The sequence below is a fragment of the Pezoporus occidentalis genome, unplaced genomic scaffold (assembly GCF_034315485.1).
Source record: "Pezoporus occidentalis ecotype Australia unplaced genomic scaffold, CSIRO_AGI_Poc_V1 ctg2, whole genome shotgun sequence".
Taxonomy (NCBI): domain Eukaryota; kingdom Metazoa; phylum Chordata; class Aves; order Psittaciformes; family Psittacidae; genus Pezoporus; species Pezoporus occidentalis.
Genome location: NW_026913855.1, coordinates 7020859 through 7043854, shown reverse-complemented (window position 1 = coordinate 7043854; position 22996 = coordinate 7020859). Strand labels below are relative to the sequence as shown.

General features: G+C 40.3%; 1 protein-coding gene across 3 annotated transcripts in view; it reads right to left on the bottom strand.

Moving 5' to 3' along the window:
• Positions 1-22996, bottom strand: part of LOC134163128 (cadherin-6) — a 107054-nt gene that overhangs the window by 70046 nt on the left and 14012 nt on the right. Inside the window, exon 2 of one of the 3 annotated variants that reach the window (XM_062617691.1) lies at positions 2979-3048. The exons of the other annotated variants lie outside the window; for them this stretch is intronic. The gene's annotated coding sequence lies outside the window, so the exon portion shown is untranslated. The remainder of the gene's footprint in view (positions 1-2978; positions 3049-22996) is intronic. 3 annotated transcript variants of the gene reach the window in all.

Genomic DNA, 22996 nt, shown 5'->3' with positions numbered 1-22996 from the left:
TGGAGAGATTTCTCATTATTTTACGAGGTTATTTATACCTTTTTTTTTTATTACACCTGTTTTGTGAGTGTGATGGGAAAGAGACAGATAATTGATGCATGTGCTTTTTCTGATATGGGGGGATGGAAGCTCAGCTTGCAGCTGGGGGAGAAAAGATTGTCAGTTGGTCTATTGTGCAAAACTTCAACAAATGTCTACAGTGTGGAATCTACACTTTTTAAATGTCTGTCTTTTTCTTTCCCTAGATATGTGTGAATATAATACTCACAGTTCTAGGTGTGGCAGGAAGGATGTTATAATGCAAAGATGCAGGAAGAAAATCAGAAGTAGAATGGGTCACCATTTTACTTCTGGAGATTTCAGAGCCTGGGAGGGAGGGGAAAGGAGCAGCAGAGAACTTTGGCTTGGCCAAACAGAATTTCCCCTTGGGTTTAACAGAGAGTGTATGTTGCCACTGCATCTTTTTCAGCCACTGTGAGGGGACAGTATCCCATGAGCACTCTAAATACCTAGCCCTATTCCTCATACTTTTGGTTGGGTAACATCAACCTTGTGGCTTCTGCCTTTAATCTGCAGCTGCACTTGGTTTAGTCACTACTAGGTTTTTTTCCTGAATTGTTTCTGATTGCACTTTAAAGCTGTTGCATCCTATTTTATTTTCATCCTCATAGTAGAAATCTATAAATTCTATTTTAGACAAGGAAAGAAGCTCTGTATAATTTTTAACTGTTTTTCTTACTTGTTGTTATTTATAGGCTTGATCTGCAACCACCCCATTCCTCAGCTCATCCCTGTACCAAATCACAAGTCTTAATGAGAAAATCTTTAGGATATAACAGATAAATAGCTGTTTACCCGTGAGTCCTTTCTATTGTTTCTCTTTGTGTGTGTGTGTTGTAGTATTTCTGTGGTTTGACAGGATCAAAATAGTCTGGCTTTTGTATTCCTATAGCTGGTCACAGGCTATACGAACATTTTTCAAATTCAACCTTCCACCCAGGACATGTATTAGCTCTCAAGGAGGCATAAAGGAAACATCCCAATCCAATGACTGCTGCAGATGTGTTCAATAAAAGAAGAGTTGTAACTACACAAATTACCTTTGCTAAGCTGCAGGGCGCTGCAGAACTCCTGGAATGAGTTTTTCCCTGCCACACTTTTCATTCTCTCTGCTGGTTGTGAATGAATACAAATTAAGGAGAAATCCTGAAAGAGGTTGTAGGCCTATACATATATCTTACAAGAGAATTGAGCTGCTCATGCAGCTAATTTTTACACTGAAGAAAGTTTTAGGAAGAAAAGGATGTTACCCCTTTTAGAAGCCTGCGTTCGTAGGGGAGAAATGTCAGAAGTTCGGCACAGCTGACTGGTAATTTCATTACAAGTCTTGCAATAATTGACATTTTAATTAAAGTTGCAACTCTTGGAGATGGGTGGTTGTCATAGAATCTCCATTTTCATTTAGGAAAGCGTGGCTCTAGTCTGACACCTGCCAAATAATACTGGAACATATAACCTGTGTCCTAGCCACCCCATAACTGGAATGCAATGAAAGCCAATCTTTACTTGTGGTGCCTTTTGATTGTTTGAGACAAAATACCTCTTGAGTGGGAAGGCAAACTAATACATACTGGGGCCAGGCCCCAGATTTTCAAATGTGGCATGGTTAATTCCAGATATTTAAAATCAAGATCCGAAACATGGTGAGATTGAGAACAGCAGATGGAAGAGGTTGTGGCAGACTGTTGTGGAGAGGCAAATGGAAAGGGTGTGTGTGAAACACCGTTGGGACCAGGAGGAGCAGAATAGTCGTAGCGAATTCTGTTAGCTGCATCCCCAGGAGGAGCAAAAGCATGCTGCTCTCTGCCAGGGAATGAAAACCTAAAAGAGAAAAATTCCTGTGTTCCCTTCTACTGACAAAAACAGTTTATTGCAGAAAGTGATCTACTTCGTCTTTTGGCTCCAAAATGCTATTAAACAGTGTATCCAAAGCTGAGTGATAAAATCTGGGCCTAGTTTCAGTGCACAGACAACCCAGACTCTCTCCAGATGTCTATACCTGGTTATACCTGTTCTTTAACCAGTGGCATCCTTATTTTAAGAAACCCTCCCGCTTATTCTTCTCTGGGAGAAGTGTTGGAAGGAACTGGTTGTAATTTGGCTTTTCAGGTGTAAAAGCAGGATTTTAACTGTTCTGCCGTACCTATAGGTCTGTTTTATTTCTCCTAGCAACTACCTTGTAGATAGAGTTCCTCCTGCTGCAGAACCCTGGTAAATGAAAATGAGACCAGGAATTTACCTGCAGCAGAGATATATGTTGTCTTTTTTTTTTTTTGTCTTCCATTTGTGTATTTGCTATGAACAATAAATTTCAAAATGCTAAAAAAGAAGAACCAACATGAAAGGAATTCAAAACCCTTAGTGGAGTGTTGCCTTTAAAAAAAAACACATTTTGGCTTCAGGCCAACCATGCTGAGAACAAATGGAATAAAAATTCTCTTAAAATATTTAACATTACACAGTGGATTATACTGGATTACAAACAATCAAACATGTCTGTTTATTTTTAAAAAGACATGTCAAATACAGTTCTGTAGTTTTCATGTTTGTTTGTTACTACTCAATAATATTTCAGTGAAAGCATCTTAATGGCCAGAAAATAATACATTATTCCTTATCGAGTTTGTCTTTTTCTTATATCATCTTAAATTCAGAGCATTTCTTGCATGGACTTCAAGAACAGCACGGTGGAATCCATTTCCAATTAACGAATAGTACTTTCTTCTTCCTTCTCTACCTCATGAAATAAGTTATGTTACACACACAGGGATGGACATGGAGTGACCTAGGATGTTGCACTGAATCACTCATGTGAATATAACCAGTTTTACATATAATCTGCTCTGTCATTAGTTGATGGCTTAGGCAGTTTGGCATCTTTTTACTCCCAAATGTGTCTAATAACAGTCTCCACTTACATAATTGGCAGAGTTTTGGGAACAAACTTTATTAATTTGTCTTCTTTTAAAAGGACGAGTACATCAGGAACTAAAAGAAAAGGAGAAAGAAATGGAGTAAGAGTGGTTACAATGTGGGATTTTTCATGGATTAGTGACATTTGAGGGATAAAGTGGATTGAGAATTGCAAAAGTTATGGAAGTAATATTTGTTCAAACGTTGCAGTAAAATAGTCAATAGGATCAATTCTCTTGTACTGTATCCTGGACAGAGAAGCTGGTCCCTGAAGCTCAGTATTTAGAGCCTTTGAACCTTTTCCCAGATGCCAGCTGACCCTGGTGGTGCCAGAATTCCCCAGGCAGTCCTGCTTCTGCCATCAAAGCCCACCAGGTGCATGCACTTCTGCTATTGAGAAAGGCCAAAATTATGCAAATCCGATGCAGGCAGGCAATGCGGCAGCTAACACTTGGCACAACTGACAGGCGAGACCCTCCTTTTCCTATTTCCCCTCAGGAGCCTCAGCTGGGACATGAAAATGCATACACCAAATTAGAACAGCATTCAAGCCCACCTCTAGCCACTGTGTCCAGTGGGGCTGTCTGAGCTGGATCCTTTTCAATTTGTTGTGCCAAGTCCGTGTAACATATTCTAATATTCGTAACACCCAGGCTAACCATATGACTGCCCTAATCACCACATCGAAGCCACCTTTCCAGCCTTTCTTTGGCCCAGGAGCAAAGGGAAAGTTTTGGCTAAAGTCCTTTTCCTACATGATTATTTTCCTTTTCACTGTCAATGCCTAAATGGATACAGCATAAACTGTATCATAGCTCTACCTCACACAACCAAATGGGCTCAGATGGGAGAGCAAGGTCTTGTCCACATGTCCTCTCTCACCTGCAGCTGTGTTGACTTAAGAGCCTTTATGTCACCAGACACTCATCCATACACCCTGCCAGGAGCGGAGGTTAGCTGTACTATGCCTTAATGCAATTCATTTCAAATAAGTTCATTGTAGCTTGCAGTTCTCTAGAAAACCTATACAGTCTTGACACAAAGGAGGTGGGGAAGGATCCCAGGAGCAGTGTGAACAGCTCTGGGAAGGTGGCCTGCAGGTAGAGGAGTGGTGTCTCCTTCATAAGCACAATGCAGTCAGAAGAGGATGTAAGACTTCCAACACATTGTAAAATGGCGGCTGATGCAGCTTCTGTGAAGAATAAATGAAGAGACTGAATTGTGTCTGAACCCCTGTGCTTGCTTGCATATCCTGATGTGGTCTGAAAGATGACAATTTAGCTATGAAGGTCTAATAACAAAATGGAAAGCTCAATTATAAAAGATTAAATGCTGCATTACAGGTTAATAGAATGATCTGATAAACTACTCAGTTGCTGTATTTCATCTTCCTGTTACCAAATTACTGGTTTGTCAGTTGTACGCTTCTACCTTTCCCTACTCCCTATGTGTTGGTTCGGTTTGGTTTTGGTGTTTTTCAGTTGGTTGGGTGGGTGGGTGTTGGGTTTTTTTTTGTTTGGGTTTTTGGTTGGGTTTTGTTTGTTTGTTTGTTTTCTTTGGGTTTGTTTGTTGGGATTGGTGTTGGGTTTCTTTTGTAATTCATTTGCTTTATGTATCATCTGTCTTCTCTTTGAAGAAGAGAAAGTATAACTAAAACTTAGTTATGTTGCTTTAGCTAAGATATCTCCTATTCATTTATCCCTCAAACCACATCTCCTGATTCAGTCACGTAGGAATGGGTGAAATGGGAATCAGATTTGGGGGATTTAATTGCAGTGCCAAAAGGCACAGAAAGCCCTGGGGATTCAGCACCCTCTTTTAGCCATATGATGTTGACACCAGGGAAATTTGAGAATAATGTATCTGACTGACAGAACTTGCAGATCATCTCCGTAAATATCCCCACTGTTTCCAGTTTCACTGAATACTGTACACTTAGGCACTTCTGCCAGAGTTGAAAAGCACTTTATAGGCATTGAGTAGAGCCTTGCAACACATCATTATGCTAAATGCTATCTTTAAGACATTGAAGGGGAAAGAGAAGAGGAAAGGGAAGCCAAGAGGGATTAGTGCAAAGAGGGACTTACAAAAATACTTGTGTGAGTTAACTTAATGGGAATTAGGAACCCAGCTGACTTCTGTCCATCCTGTGAAGGCATCTAACTCCATGAATAAACTCCCTCAGGAACTTTTGGAAGTCTCCTGAAGTAACACTGAATCTTTTTAAATCTCATACAGAAGCGTATGTCAAGCCTGAGCCAATTGTGATCAGGGCTGAATGTTTTTACCTCTCATTGAAGTAAAGAGGACTTCGTGTTATACAGAAGGTCAGCCTATACAACTCTAAGGGGATGACAGTGAGTCTGAATAATCCAGGAGCCCGTCAAACTAGCCATCAAGTGTGCTCTGACACGACAGTTTCCATGTGTTCTGGCTGTCCAGGATCAGTAATTACTTGGTACTGAGCATGGCCATGGGTAGTCCCCAAAAAGCTAGCATCTTCATAGTGATTTACACATGCCACTCTGTAATGGAGCAAGAAATAACATCTAGCTCATCCAGCAACAGCCATTGAGATAGTGCTTCTTCTTGGTATAGGCTGTGGCAGGGTAGGGAAGGAGCTGATGCTGTAAAGACTACAAGGAAGCCTCCCCCTAAAGTATTGAGCTATCTGGTGACTCTTTCGTGACAGTTCAGAAATGTTCAATATTTGCCATATTTGCTAAGGTTTTTTCTACTTCTGATCCTCCTATCTCTATGATTACACACAGCCTCTACAAGCCTTTTGAATTAGATGATAGGTTTTAAAATGTCATTGTCTTTTCAAATCTCAAACATCTCCCTGCCCCCAAAATCTCAGCAAGACAACTGACAAATCCATGCTTAGAGGCAAAAGGTACAGAAACTCAAAAAGTACATGGGCAACACAAAATAAGGTAGGAATTCAATTATATGAAGCATACTGCATTCCCTGAGCACAACTATCATGCTAGTTCAGTAGAGATGAGACACTGTCAGAGCTTTTGAAACCTTTTCATGCATTTTACAGTGTGCTACAAAACTAGAAGGCTTGGCCATAGTGCTTCTCTGATCATGAAACAAAGAGAAAAGCAATAGCAGAAATGATGGAGGCATTGCTGATACAGGGCTGCATGTAAAAGTGTATGTGTTTGCTCAGGTGTGAATATATGTATTACCTCCCTTTGTTTACATGGATGCTTTTGTTTCCTGTGTTTATACAAGCTTGTTTTCAAGGCTGGCACATCTCATCTTTGAAGCTGTGAATCCTGCAAATTCTGTCCAAGCACACTGCCAGCAATCCACAGCTGTACACAGCAAGAGCAAGTGAATAAACCAAGTGTGACTGGAAGGAAAGCAATACTGTTTTGCTCTTGTGTTAGCTTTCCCTTTAGTCCTGTGAAGGACCCAATTTAGCAAAGCACTTTTCTTTCAGACCGTATGCTTTTACTGAAGTCTGTAGCAGACCTAAAGATAAAACTGTACCTGAATACTTTGCTGAATTGAGGCCTAAGAGGCAAAGCATAACAGACAAAATGTTGATCATTACCTAAGAAATGATGGACTGGAATCATGCTGATAGAAGTACTTTTTCAGCACACATGAAACCAGCAGGGATTATAGGTGAGGAATGGATTTCTGCATCTTATTTCTCACTCATTGCAATAAATGGTTTTATGTTTCCAGCAAGTTTATTTAACTTATTCTTTCAAAAAAAAAAAAGCATTTTGTGTTTGAACTGGGTAAGGAAGAAGGTGAATGAGCTCTACCGATACTTCTGCAGGTTCAGGGTAGCCTTAGTTTTTCTGCTAGTGACACATCTGTAAGCGTGGTGGAAGGCTCTGTGTGAGGAGAAGTTCTGTACTGAGACTTTCCCTTTGCCAAATGGTAAAGAACATTTTGTATTACAACAGGTTGGCAAACCAGACTCTGCTTATCATCTATGCTGGAGATCACTGTACCTTGCCATTCCCAAAGTACAATAGCATTTCTGAAACTGGGAAAAGCAAACAATGATCTGGGAAAATAAATGTCTTCCTAGAGTTAACAATTTCCCTTGTGGGGACAGAGAAGGGAGAGGAGAATTTGAATTTGAATGTGCCCCCCCTCCACACACACACACATATATGCACCTCCTGCCAAAAGATGCATCTGCTTCTATAAAAATTCCAGATCCTTTTGCATGAATACAATCTGAAGTCATAGGTTTGCATAAGAACCAAATCCTCAGCCAGAGGGCTGTGAAGTATCTGTCAGCTCATCAGCTGGATACATACAGAACAAGCTATTTAGAGCTGATGTTGCTACTTTGAAGACAGGGACTTGGTTATCTTTTTACTTCTGTGCACCTGTGTCCTATCTTGCTTATTTTCAATGCTCCTACTTGCTTCTACCTTGCCTTGTTTGAGCTAAGGGCAACTTCAAAGTAAGGAGTTAACATTTGAATGCTCTAATCCTTGCATGCAGCAAACCTTTACCCAGTGACAGCAAGTCAGTACAGTGCTGAGGTGCTATCTTGTGAGCTATATGCTGGAGGTCCTTACATGGAAGGAGAGTCCAATAAGAGTCAGGAGAGAATTAGTGAGCAAAGCCAAGGGTAGTGCATCTGACCCATCAGACTAGGAATCTGCTGGGAGGTAGGTTGGGAAAGGTCTGCTTTTATGAAGGAAGCAGCTGCAACACAAGAAGAACCATATGAAATAATACTAGATGAGATTCACCAGAACCTCCCTCCCTTTTCTCAGGTGATGCATGCTCTGCTTTAATTTCTGGTTCAAGCAAACTACAGGTCTTGTACAAAAATTCAGGTAAAAATGCAGGTTAAGCAAACAGACTTTCAGAAAATCATAGTGCACAGTTGACCAAATCATTCTGCAAATAACCACCTTTGTAACAGAGAACAATGATACCACCAACTCTCTACCCTTTAAAACAATGAAAGGAAGAAAATAAACTATGCTTTTGGTCTCATTGTCTCTAGTTCAGGTGCAAGTCTCTACTATCAGGAAGTTACTCAGAAGAGATACTGCAATGCCTGCAATGCCAGTGCCATCAGAATCTTCCTAAATGCAGGTGCTGGCCAGCAAACTTGAAATTAAATCCCGCTGTGATGTTCTTTTTCCTATTCCACTGAAACAAATGGGGTCGTTGTTCACTGCTGACTCCTTCGCAAAATGTGGTCTGTGACAGTGATCTTGGAAACACGTCTGTGGGGTGAGCGCTCCTGTTCCTGCTCTGAAGTGCTCTAGCAGATTAAAAACAGTGGGATGGAGAAGGAAAGGTTGCTGAGCAGTTAATGGCACTAGAATGGAGAGATTGCATGTTGTGATGAGCATTGCCATAGTTTGTGACCTTGCCTGGTGCATGCGGTGCTGATTATACCAAAGTATCGAGCAGATGTGAAGGAAAATTGAGTTTCATCTCCTCCCAGCTATCATAGGCCCTCTCTTTGGTATGTGGAGGATTATGATACTTTAGCAAAATAATGTATATATCTGTGTGTGGCTGCAATAATGATGGATTTTTTCCTCAACCAGAGTAACTGTGATTGATGCAGCTGGCTGCAACCTATAACAAAAACTAAGGTTAATAGAAGCCAAGGGCACAGCAGTCCTTAAGTAGTGCTGTTCTGTGGTGCACTCATGTTCTGTCATTAATTTTCCTATTTGTTTGACTTTACAAAAATATATAGAAAAAAATTTGAAAAGAATTGAAGAAAGAGCTCAATTATACCTCTTACAAGGTAGTACTGATGATGGGGAGGAGCTGAATCACCCAAGTGCTTGATGACATTATACTTCTATACAGCAGAACGCCTCCAGGTAACTGGAGAGCATACTGTGCAGTGGCATTTGCTACATCTGTGCTCTTCTGCCTCTTCTAGTTCTAGCTGGTACATTAAAATATTGAGCATCATAAAACTTCCAGGCCACAGCTATTTTATTACAACAAACTTCAACCTGAGTCAGAATTTGAACTCCTGAAGCACTGAAAAAATACATGGAATATTTTTTTTTGAACAAAAAAACATGGACTAGAGCGATCGTGCAGTGTAAGAATGAACACATGGCACATCTAGTCTGCACTTCTCTTCTCTGAAGGTGGTCAGCATTGAGAGGAATGGTCAAATACTCCAGCAATAGGCTGATATGGGAATAATCTGCTTTACATGTGGAGATCCTAATCTGGTAGAGTTAGAGACAGCTTTGAACTCATAAAGCTGATGTATTATGAACTCCAAAAGCAGTCGGGGACCCTGGGGCATTCTCATTCACAGTCTGCTGTTCATGACCACACAGATGTCCCATTCCCTTTTGGACATTAGTGAAGTTGGATTTGGCAGGATTATGTACTGCAGTGGTTCCTCTGGTACATATTTGTGTTACATAAAAAAAACCCACCACATTTCCTATAATCTGTACTGCAAAGCAGCCATAAGAGTGGAAGGTGGCAGGAATTTCAACAGTGATGTAAATGAGAACTGATTAAACACAGATATCCGACAAATGGTGTTTGTCTCTGCTGATCCCACCATGTTGCACAAATATGCATGGCAAGTCAAGCCCATACATGTGAAATTTTACATACTTGTCAGAATACTCCAAACAAAAGCCTACTAGCCTACTCCCTCCCCTTCCAACAAACAATGCAGTGTAAGAACTTTTGCTTTATTATAAAAGTCAACAAGTCAAAAATTATTCGTATTCTTGTGTAAAACTGGTTTACAGAAGGTTTTGTTGGAATGAATGGTGACTGTCAGTACATGACTATATTAGGATTTATATAAAAGAGCTTTCATTATACTGTAGTATTAGTGACATAAACTAAATTCAGATTAGAGGGAAAATGAGGTCCCTATGATCCACCTGAATTGATACCCTAACTTCTAATACTTTTGCAAGATTTTAGGGTAAACAATAACATGCCAGGTGCAAAACATACCACCCAATTAATTCAATGAGAACGGCCAAATTACGATGTTTGGCCATCAAAAAATAAATGCGTACACCAGGAAAACTGACAAGTGTCTCTGTACTGCCTACAAGTAACTCCGTATGTGTACTTTTTCACACTTGCACCATTACAACATATTGCAAGCGTATGAGAGAGAGGAGGAAATGGGAGCGGGGGCAGGATTCCTGCATGTTACAGATACTGCTAACAGCTTCTTTTTCAGTCTTTCCCTAAACCCTTCTGGTTGCTGCATTTCATACATTAGAAAATTTCAAGATCCTTCCCTTGTTATCACTTATTCTAACAGCTCTGTGTGCCCTGATGAAACTATCTTCATGGACATATTAGTGCTCTTAAACATGTATTTTGATATGCCTCTTTTGGCTCAACTGCAGCACGAAACTGTAGACATAGTGGAAAATAAGGACTTAAAACTTTTCCAGACTTTGCAAACAGCTAGACTTCTGAAGAAGAGGAATTATTACTGCTTTTGGACTATGCCTTTTGTGGGAAAGATGAAGCCCTGCCACTATGTCCAGTGCTGCATAGAATTCTATTGGGTTAGCAGTAAAGTGTCACTGCCAATCTAGCTAATAAGCAATGGAAAAACTGGCAAGTAAAATTCAAACTCCTGAAAATTATTTCTGAATATATTTCATATTCATATTTTAGTTATTTATTAAAAGAAAACCAGAATGACTGACCAGATCAAAATCCTTTTCACTGGGCCCTACAAAGTAATAAAGCCTGTGGTGAGTTTTTAGTGGTAATGTAGCAAGAAAGGAGGAAAAGCATAGGTTGAGACAATGCATTCCTTGGCTGTTATTGTAATGCATTACAGACAGTAGAATAGTGTTCATGTGTCATGTGCGTCTATATATCATATGCAGATATATTGACAAGGACATAAGATTGGGGCAGTACATTATAACAGTAAGCAAGATCCTGCTTTTGGCCAGTATCAAACAAAACTATTTTATCAGGCATTTTTCAGCTCATCAGTATGATGTTACATGATCCAGCAGAAACCATATGGTACAAACTCCTACACAGTTGCAAAGCACTGAGGCTTTAAAATGAATGCCACCAATCTTTTTGCCAATGCTTTGTACTTCTAGACAGGATTACGAAGTTAGCATTGCACAAAAACAGCACAGGGGAGCTTGACTCATTCCAAGCTGTGGCTTAAGAGCAGCCTGGGGAGCAGAGGTAAGGTTAAAGGTGGTTTTAAGCCATCTTTATGTACTACTAGTCCTCTGTCAGTTTCTGCCAGATCAAACCCTTGATCTCTTCCTTTCCTTTATTGCAATGCTTTGCCATTTTTAAGCTGCTTCTGCATCTTATACTTCAGGTCTCAGGTGGGTTACAGGACGTAGTGAAGGGTGAAGTGTGTTGTTGCACTCCTGCAAGCTAGGTATCTATTATGTGGAGGCTTGTGATTATGGGAGAGCCAGACTCAGTGTCCCAAATGATTCCTTCTAGTGCTATGTTCCCAGGAAATTCAGAAAAAAATATTTAGAGTAGCCTGAAGGCTATTTTAAGTTGCACCAGCTGCTAAACACAGCAGGGATTCAACAGGGTGATAAAGGACATTTTAGAACAAGTCCTGACTTACACTTTCTGCAGTGAGTATAATACAGAAACTGCTAGGAAAGCTCTTCACAGTCTGCGAGTTCACCTATTTGGGGATAACCTTTCCAGGGCTGAGTGAGGGCAGATTTATACTACAGGAGTGGTGCCAATCTGCACTAATGCAGGGTCTGACTGTGGAAAGAAAATAACAGTAGCAGAATTATTTAAGGCCAAAGACTGATATTTGAGACCTATCTGGCTGGAGGCTGGGCTTTTGATTTTTCATTCATTAAACCAATAACTTAACTCATTTTCAGTCCCTGTTTATGCAATTGCATGAGTGCTTTACCAAGCCACGAAAGGAACCACCTTATAGAAACATATAGGCAAAATTGTGTTCATATTACTGCACTATGACTCTGATCATAGGCATAATGTACTGAGGATGATATAAAGCTCCTTCAGGACTCTCACTGAGGCTAGTAAAAAGTAAAGAAAAGATAGGATGTTTAAGGGAAAACCTCTAAGCTCTGTGTTTTCACATGTGATTCAGAAGCTGGTATTCTGAAACAGCACTAGCTGGGTATAAATTGAAGCTGCAAGATGCTGTAGCATGTCCAGATAAAGGCACTCTGCCTTGTTATAGGTATGAAAAGAAGGATACTGAAAAACATGAGGAAAGAGTTCATGCTATCAGCCCTTGTGCCTTCTTGTGCTTTCTATCTTGGTGAATTTTTGTGCTTTCTATCTTGGTGAATTTTTGGGCTTGCCAGAAAAAAAAAACAAAACAATCTTCCACAGCCTGCATGTTGCTAATATGGATGGTAGTGAGGGGCCAAAACCACCCTCTCACTCCTCATGGAGGGCAGAGGCTGACCAAGTATACAGACTATAGTCTGATGATACAGGTATCTGCAGGATCAGTCACAGCACCTCAGTTGAAAGTCTTTGACCCCACAGCTAACCACAGAGAGGTCTACATGGGCACAGTCCTCAGACACTCTGGTTCAAAGTCTGCACTTAATTTATACATCCATGGAGACTGGTTTGAGTAAGTCCAGGCTACTTTGCACCAAACAATATGGTGCTCTAGGAATACTAACTGCTGGTAGCGCAACATGACAACATCCAGCTAGTGGCACAAACTTTTTATACCATTTCCACCTCACCATTCTGTCCAGGATCAAATGCTTCCCCTGTGCATGCCCAGTGGAAAGATATAGTCTTATTAGCCCTCACACCATGCCTGTGGGTAGCCTTTGCTGAGTTTACGTGGCAGGACAACACAGGCCTTCATGAAGGCTCTTCTGTCAAGGGACACGACCTGCTTACAACTGCTGTCCATCCAAAGTCCCACTGGGTCACCCCAGAGGTCTGCAGTGCCCGGGGCCTCTTGGGGTGACTCCAGGCTGGAAATGAGCCACAACCCAAAGGGACGACTCAGGCTATCAAAGCCTGATTACCCTACTCTCTGGAGAAATTTATTCCCCCTTCTTCATGGCTCAAGGCAAAAACCTTGCACAAGCACACTCTGAAAACAGTGAAATAAAGGTTGTGTTTTTTCGTTTTGGTCTGGGTTTTTTTTTTTATAATCAAAAGCAGTGCCACAATGTCAATTTCAATGACTCGTGTTTGTATTTGATGGCAGGGCAGAATTTCTGGTCGACTTGTGCAAACTTACTGGGCAGGAAGTGCAGGGAAGCCTGACCCAGTGGCGGCCGCAGCCCCCGACCCCCGCTCCCGGTCCCAGTACCGGTCCCGTTCCCATTCCCATTCCCGGTCCCGGCCGCCACGCGGGGGAGCTCCAGGCTTTACAGAGTGCCGCCGGCCCAGGACTAAAGTTGTCCGCAGATTCGGTCCACTGACACTTGAAAAAAAATGAATTCGGTGTTTTGATGGGATGTGTAGCTCGGCAAATAGCTTAAGGGTAGAAGGGAAAGGACTGGTAATCTTCAAAGAATAACAAACCCAAACCAAAGCATCTCCTTCACTGGTACTCATTGTAAAACACAAATGGCTAATCCTTTCACTGTTTCCTAGTAAGGTATTGAACTGCGGGGGGGGGGGGGGGCTGTGCAGGGCTGTTAAGCATTTTAAACAGCTCAGCTGGAAGCACAGACATTACCATGAAGTGAGATATTTACAGGAGCTTAATACAGTTTAAGATCATTATTTTCTCTGCCAAAGACACTAAGGCCAAATAACTATTTCCAATTAAGTAGCCTAAAACAAAACAACAAGCAGCAAGAAATAGTGACAGATATGACTGGACTGTGGAGTGAAAAGAGATTGACCATCAATGTGAGGAAAATAATTTTCTGATAGTAAAAATTAAAACTACTATAGAATGAAAAGGCAACAATTGGATAAGAGAATGAGAAGGGAAAATCATACTCAGAACTGAAATTAGCAAATACTGTTCTCTTCAAATCTTATCCGTTAAATGCAAAGCCTTTTGTTTGTCTAGATATACGTCATATTCCATCGCACAATTCTGCTACACAACGTGTAGTGGAATGCATCCCTCTCCACTGCATCCATCTGCCAAATTCCAACCTTCAGTCAGTTTTCTGTGAGATTTCTATACAGAACAAAGTTAAACATATACAGCGAGAGAAACATATTCAATTTTGTCTTTGAAAGACCCAAAAAATGTCTAATCAGGATGTCACCAGGCTGTGACTATATGTGTTCTATTGCTTTGGATTTTTTAAATTTATTTTTATCATGTTTAATGTTTTTGGCGTCTAAACAGATGACACTGGAGTTGACAGTTTGTATCTCATTGTCTGAATGGGGGAGAGAGTTAAAATTTCCCTGAAAAGGATGAGGTAATGTTTACAGATTCATAACTGGGCTGTTGCTTGTGGTGGTGTTTGTTCTTCAAGGTTGGGTTAACAGTCTAACTGCCATGGTGACTCTCTGGAAACGTAAGAATGCAGAACAGCACTTTAGTAACTGAGTAAGACAGAAACCTTGTGTTACGGGCTGCTTCATAGGGAGCTGAAAACTTCAGAAGAAATCCTGCAATCCCAGAGGCTGCATTTATTTTCACATTGATGATTTATGATGACAATTTTCTCACACTTGGTAATGACACCTCAGGTAAACTGTCTTGCTCACAACACAGAGCTTGGCCACAATGGGGAGAAAAAGTGCACTGCAGAGTCACAGGTAGAACCTGACAAAAATCTTAAGGCCCTCTGATACTGAGCAAGCTCAGAATGGCTTTCCAAATGACAAATGTTTTCCTGTGAGCCCAGGACGAATATATACATCGGCAGTTATTCTTCAACTGTCATTTCTTACACTTCAGCCGACTGAGTTATGTGCACTGGGACAGTATCTTAAAGAGACCTAAAAAGGTGGGGGTATAAGCTACATTGTAAAGATCTTCCTTAAGATCACTCCATGTAATTATTAGATCTTCCTTAAACATCTGAATAATAAGTGGCCACACACATAAGTGCTTAAGTCTATCTGTGTCTCTAAAAACATATCTGTGCATAAGTATTTTCATGATTAGGCTCATCTGCTCTGACCTGTGACCACAAGAGCACACTTTTCATTTTAGCTTAAATTAATTTTATATATATATTTTTATTTTTTTTTTTGTACTTGTAACTGTCCTTTATCCAACAGCCTGATAGCTTTGTCTTGCTATTACAAAAATAAGCATTCACTTTAATTGCAATTTAGTGTGAAAAATTTAACCAACTCCAGCAATGAAAGAGATTTGCATCGATCTCACACTCACATTTCACAGCACTGGGAAGCTCTCTCTCACAGGCTGGTCCGAAACTGGGATAAAGCACTGCACAGCGCTTGCTGCCGGCCATCCTATTTCCTACAGAGACACGCTCTTTCACTGCGGCACTTGTAAGGCATGCCTACAGGGCTGAGCAGCCGAGTGCAATGCAGAGAGAGAGCCCCCAGCCCTCGCAGGCACTGGCAGCAATCCCGCGGTTCCAGCACTGCACTGCATCTTGCCTCATCCATCCTGCTGACGGGCAGAGTTAACCAGCCCGGACGCAGCACAGAACTGGTACAGCTCAGCTGTTGTTGTGGGATCTCTGCCTGGCACTGGATTCAACTCTTGCATGGGTACCAGTGGGGTCTGGGACCTGCAGCACAGCACTGAACCCTTCCATAAGGTTGTTCTTATCACTTTGGTATCAAAATCAACTGCAACACTATCAAACACTGCCTGGGAGAGACATCTGCTATTTAAATGCGTTATAGCGCATGAAAGAAACTGAAACATAAAACCCAAACACTTCCATTTTTCCTAATATAATCAGTAGTTTTAAGCAGTTTATCTGCTTATTAATAGGAAGGTTTTAAAACATTTTGCTGGAGCTGACATTCTTTAATTATAACATTCACACTGCTGAATATGCAGTCACACCAGCAGAAGCTCCATTGTGAGAGAACGCACAGATTCAATCTGTTTCTTTCTCTGAATTTTTCTGACTTGGTTGTATTTTTCCATTCATCATTTTTTTTTTGTTTGCTTCTCACATTTCTTCTTAAATGTCTGGTTTTCTTCCTTTTACTCTGTCATTCCACTTGAAACACCAGGATTAGCATGCAGATGTTTTTTTTTTTTATCAGAGATTTATATTTTTTTTAATAATTCCCATTTTCCACAGTCCTTTGGGTAGCTGGGGATATTTTGTTTGGTTTTGACTCTGTCTCACTGTTTTTTTTCCCTGTTAAATCTGTTTTCCTAGTCTAAGTAACCTTCTGTTACTATTAACCTTCTCTATTTTTCTTAAAACAACATTTTAGAAAATTAACTATTTCTTCTAGTTAAATAGATCATGGTCCATATTAGCTATGCCAATAATCTAATATTTTTCATATTTTGCTAGCCATAAAAGCTTAGGTCAAAGAGATACTGTTTTAGGAAGGTTTTGCAAAAAAAAAAAAAGGAAAAGGAAGAGGTAGGCTTTTATTATGTCTGTTATCTATTGTAAAATTGTGCTGAATACCTTTAAAAATTGCTTTTAGATTTCAGCTAAGTTACAGGACTTAACGCAGAGTAGGTGGATGACAAAAATAATCATAATCCTTGTCAATAAGAAAGGATCAACTTTCATTCATTTATTTATTTATTTAAAAAGAATAATGACCTCTTTAAATGAGCACCAGTTGTGATTTTGGCTATGATGTCATCTTCAGGCTAACTTTCACAGGAGTTGAATTACGCTTAATTGTTACAATGCTGAGAGGAGAAAAAGATGTTCAGCAGCTTAGCCCAGGGAAACTGACATCAAATGCCACTTCAGTAATGACAAGCAGAAAGAATCCAACCCAGCTGGTTGCCATCCATGAAACTGGCAACATCCACCTTCATTAAATCTATATTATAAACACTGAAGTGATTCAGAAATGCCGTCTCTCTCACATTAGAACAGGTATTCAATGGATTTTACAGGGCTAGTATTTCCATATGAATTTTTAACATCAAGAAACTAAAGTTGTATGGGGGTGGATGTTATTCCATAACCCTGAACACTGCCCATAACTACTGCCACCATTACGCTTCAGAGGCTGTATATTTTTTTAAGAACTTCCATGCCTGAAGGACCTGCAGAGAGGGAAGCTCGCCTATATTCGTTACAGGAAAAAGCAGAACTGCCTTCAGTGATGGGTGCTGGGCAAGCTCAGAAATGCCATGAACTTCAGTTGTTAGGGATCTTAGCCAAGTCAGAAAAACGGCCTGCTCATTTCCAAAGTTCATTTAATGCCTAAAACTTGGTTGGTTAATAGTTCTCTTTCAGCCAGAATGAGGCCATTGTCCCCTGGTGGGCAATGGCAATTGCATGACCATGTCCTGGCACCCCCAAGGAGCAGCTCCGGGGCAGCTCCTGGAGAGAGGTCAGTTCTGCAGAGAGAAAACACAACTCACACAATTTAGTTGCCTTTTAGAAAGCATCTGCCACCACCTCTTCCTTGCAGCATACTTAATTCCTGAAAAGGATTATTGGCTGAAATTAAAGAACAAGACATCATTGATATGTCAATTATTCCTTGAAAGTTTTTCTACAAAGAAGTAAATGCAAAAATCCATGAATGATGTTTTTCCCTTTTCTTTGTTGCTAAATACCTCATGAAAATGGGATATATATTTTTTTTTAAACAAGCTATCTTTTTTTAAAACTGCCTTTTCTCCCACAAGATAAAGAAGATAAAGTATTACATGTAACTATAATCAGGTTAATATTACAAACCTGTTTTTTCCCTGCAATCCTATTTCTTTTTGCTAAAGTAATTATTTTTTTGTGACATCACATACTTTAAGGAGAAAGCACAAGATGGTTCTGCTCCAGCAGTACAAGCAGAGCAGTAAAGAGGGGAGTTTTCTCTCTTGCTCTGCAGTATGTAGCTGAAAATACTTTGGTGGTTAGTCAGCTTTCTTTAAACCTGTGGCAGTTAAAAAGCATTTTCCCAACCCCTCTTCTGCGTCCTATCATGAATAGACAAAGGCAGAATTTCTGGTAGCCCTGCAGCCTCTTTGCACTGATGCAGATGAAACAGAGGCAGCAGAGGCGGGATATAAACCTCTCCTGAAAGAGAAGTAGGTGTTTGTGTGGAAGTCTAGATGTGTGCTATGAGGAACCTGGGTGCATGAGGTTACAGCAGATGAAACAGAGGCAGCAGAGGCGAGGTATAAACCTCTCCTGAAAGAGAAGTAAGTGTTTGTGTGGAAGTCTAGATGTGTGCTATGAGGAACCTGCGTGCATGAGGTTACAGCAGGATTAACCTAAAACTGCCTCCTTGCATCTTGTTATCTAGTGATTTCTTATCCCAGCACAGCAGTTTATTACAGTAAGGACACAATTTAGCATCTCTTTGAACATGCCATTATTACTGAACATATAGTAATTAGTTCCTGCTTGTGAAGCAGGTGGACGTGAAGGAACATGTAAGTGTTAAGTGTTACATTCATTATTATTCACCTTTACTTGATACTTTTCCATTTTATTTAACCGCCTGTGACCGAGGCACCTTCCTGTCTTTGGCCAAACTGTATATGGGTGAGCCAGTGAGACTACAGGAACAGAGAGGTGAAGTCCTGAAATCTGTTTTGTACCAGAAAGTTGAGGGGCAATTTTGCTGGCATATGTACTAACCTATTGGTTAGTAAGTAATGAATAAATTATTGCAATTAAATTAACTGTATTGCCAACCTCAAGGCTCCAAATAAATCCTAAATTGAACTGACTTAAAAATAACTTAAGATTGGTTTTGTTTTGTGTTTTTTTTTTTTTTTACCTTGGTAGATTTCAGGTTTTCAAGGCTTTCTTAACATGCAAAAGCTAGCAATTCCACTTTTTTTAGTGATAATTAAAATCCCTGTATAATAACATCTTAACCTTAACAAGCCAGAGCTTTAAGGAATATGAATGCTAAGAGTGAAGAAGAAATGACATGCAGTGGATTTTGACATTAAATAAACATCACAAAAAAATAAGCTATAAGGCCCTAATTCATTGCAACTAGTCATATAAACTGAGAATAATTTCATTAAAATCAACAGGCAAAAACTCAGCCTCCCAAATTTCTAAAAATCCATTGAAAATTTTGCCAAAATCTCCTGTGGAGTGGGAAGACCAATAATCCAATCTAAATAAGAGCAAATCTAGGTCCTGTCATTTGACCAGACAGCTTAAATGACAGAAAACAGGGTCATGTCCTCAGCTGTTATAAATTTCATTTGGTTTTACTCTTCTTTTCCCTTGGAAGAACATTGATTTGCCTGTCTGATGAACTGAAACGTAAGGCTGAGCTTTAGGTCTAACTTATATTTAAGTGGAAGAAAATAGAGTTTGCACGGGATGAACAGCTACATACATTTTAGATGCATATACGTCCATTTGTGTAAGGGCAAAATCTGTTCTATTTACGAATGCATGCCATATGGCCTGGCTTTGCGGGCTTGTGCTTCTGTTAAGGTGCATGCCTACAAATGTATGAGTACTCAGAGAATCTTCAAACCCCAGTGTCCAGGTCTGCAAACTCCTAGTCAAGTGAGTCAGCACTGCCCTCCTGAACAATTTTTCTATTCTAAATTTGCAAATTGTCTAATCTGGGGTACAAAGATGTTAAAAGGAAGTGATAAAAAGCATTTTGAATGCATTGAATTAAGCATTTGAATTAAGAATTTCAATCTCAGTTGAGTAAGGATTATTCATGAAAGGAAGGGCACTGACAAACCTCGAGTTACCCATTTCCTTTTTAAAAACTCATCTCTAATGGCTGGTTGCAAAACTGTGAGTGTCTTTTGTCCCCCCTGCCCTAATCCCCCTCCATCATAGGAGATATTGCAAGTTTTAAGATTAAAACTAAGGCCATGGAACAGATAATGGATAAACATCAGCAGAGTTTATTCAGCCCATATCATCAAGCAGCCTAGATCTTATTTAGCAGTGCTGGCCTCCTGCCACTTCTGCTACTGGTTCAAAAGCCAGTGCCACTGAAGTTCTGGGCAGATCACGCTATTAATACAACCCTCTACTACTTCATTTTTCTGTATGGAAGGGAATGGAAATACTAGTTTTGCCTACACAGTCCTCTGAAGAGCCATTAGGTCTTCCGCCTAATGGTACTTTTGACGGCTGCCATCTGTTCTAGCTGGGGTTTGAGTAAAGGCATTGAAGATACAGGGCTTTCAAAAACCTGTTTTCTTGGCAGTCCCCTGAGGAATACCAGCTATGTTGGTATCAGCACACTGAAAAATGTGCGATACCAACCAGCAAGACAGGTGCTCTCAATGTCAGAGCAATAGTTTATCGAAACAGAAACGCATGCGAGGGTGAGCTGGTAAGTGAAAATGAAAAATTTCTCTTCTGAGGACTTTTAAACACTCTTACTGAACTATCTTGTCCAAGTAGAGTTAGGTAAGAGCTTTTGGAGAGTGTTCTGTTCTGTTGCCAGATATTCCTCCCCCAGAGGCATTAACCGATCCACTGTATTTTGGGGAAAAGATAAATGCCAGGAGTCTCTCTTCCTTCTTGAAATAAAAAGAATTTTAGAAATCAAATATAATCATATTCTTAATAAATTATCACAATTTTACATTTCTTTCCTTGGCAGTTCCATGTATTTTTCCAGTGCCAGTGGCCTGAATAATAACGGTATAGAATGAACCAGGTTGTCACACACTACTCGTCTTGAGCAGCAGTCAGGTTAAAATGCTCACTCCTCTGTCCAAAAGAGCTGGGTTTGTTATTTTAACCTTTCACATTGGGTTTTTTTTTTTTTGTTTTTGTTTTTTGTTTGTTTTTTTATTTTTCTGATAGAGAAAAAATTCCACAGACAACCAAAGTACCCTTTCTGGTGTGAGAAGCAACCTCCTTTTCCCTCTTTGCTTATGGCTTTTAAAGAGATCATTTCTACAGAAACTAGGGCTCTGCTTCCTGTCTTTGACGCAGTGTCCCGTGCTTCTGACTTTGCATGGAAAGGGTTAGAGCTGAGAAAGCAAAGCTGAATATTTATATTACAAGGTATGTGAGTTGTGCCTAGAGCCAAGCAGCTAGAACTGCAGAAGGCTTGCAGTGTGTAGGTATACACCCCTTTCTGCACGGTGGATAACCAGAAGGCTGCCTCTGTGAAAAAGTACTCCCTCTCTTTGGCATCCTCTCAGTCAGGCACAAACAACGCATAGCCCAAATGCTCCAAAGCATCCTCTGTTGTAGCAGAGACCTGTTCATCAGCTGGTAAAGGCGATGACAGTTCCTTAAAGTTACTGGAGTTACACATGGATTTACTCCAATTAAGAACTTGGCCCAGATTCTTTATTCCCCCCCCCCTTTTTTTTTCCGCTTCTTAATGCATTAGCAGATGGCAAATATTCACTGAACACAGTGAAACTACTGGGTTTTGAGGGCAATGGTTGCTTGCAATGCTAATTTGGGACTTTCTGTTTATGCAAGTTAAACTGAAGGGACACATTTCAGAGCTGTGTTGAAGCAGCAGAAAGACTCAAGCCACAAAGTGCAGAGCTGAGTATCAGTAACCGTTTAAAGCTGGGGTGTGGGGATGCAGGGCTAGGTGTCTGCTTGTTCTGAAAAGATTCAGAAAATAAGGCAGGAGCAGATGTTAAGAGATCACAACTTCATGCATGTGCTTCATTCAGTCATGTCAAGATGAGGTCACTTGCACAATGTGGATCTCAGTTCAGGCTCCAAACACCTTCATCTTGTGAAGGTATTTGGCTTTACAGTTTGGACTCAGGCCAGCTGACACTACTGCAAGCTGATATCCACATGTTCTCCTGGAAGTGACCTCCACAAGAAAATTTTAGTGCATTGGTGTGTTGTGGAATTCAACCAGTAATAAGCATCCAAAAGCAGAGGTTTAGAGATGTGTACAAACCAGGTGTTGACAGATGTTTTTCATCTAGCAGCTCTTTTGACACATACCCCATGTATCTGCAAACTTTGGAGTGCTTTTGGAGACTCATGTGGAACAAAGCCAACACTTCCCACAAAATATAACCTTGCTGCACAAAGCAATCCAGGATCACCATAAAATACCTCCTAACCAAGGCTGAACAGGTTATATATGACAAGGCACTAGTTAGTGCCTAGTTCAGACTATGCAGTCACAGAAAAGGAATAAAATGAAAAAAAAAAAAAAAGAGGACATTTTCTTGGCAAGAGTCCTACCCACAAATACAGTGGAAAGATGTGTGACAATGTGCGAAGAATTTACCCTGAAGACCACTGAAGGCACATGTTATGGTAACCACTGACCTCCAGCAGATCCCAGTGACTGTTTTAGACTTCATTTCTCCTACTCTCTTTAAAGAAGTGTGATATCCTTATGCTAGGCCTGATACCATGTTGTGTTGTTCCTCCACATAAAATATTCTGGTGCATTATGATCATGATGATCAGATCTACTTTTTAAAAAAAAAAAAAATCTGATTCATTTAAGAGAACCAAGAAGGCATTGTGAGTGAAAATCACATTGGCCCCACCTGAAAAGTCTGTACACACACACAGAAGACTTTAAAATTATTCCAGTGGTTACAGGATGAATCATAACATAGTAGGCATTCAGCTATTTTTTTTTAATAAGTGTGCTTTAACTGAGCAAAAGCATAGCTGACATGTTTAACCTATACACCTATTACAGGGTAAAACTCACTTAACTGCTCTGTCCTAATATGATTTCCTGCAAAGTTTGCCTCATTTTGGTCAAATAATCCCACAGCCAAGACTGACTTCTCTGAACATATTTGCCAGCTGGGACTGTATTAGGTTAGAGCACCACTTCACACAGTTAGGACCTGTGGGCACTAACATTATACAAATAAATAATAATATGTTGCTAGAGAATAGTTTTTATAAATAATTCAAACAGGTTAAGTATGAACTATTTGCTCACACTGTTGTTTGCTGTGTCACTGGCCACAGAAGTCCCATCATATCGCTCCTCCTCTCTGGCTACACGGCTAAAGAATTTT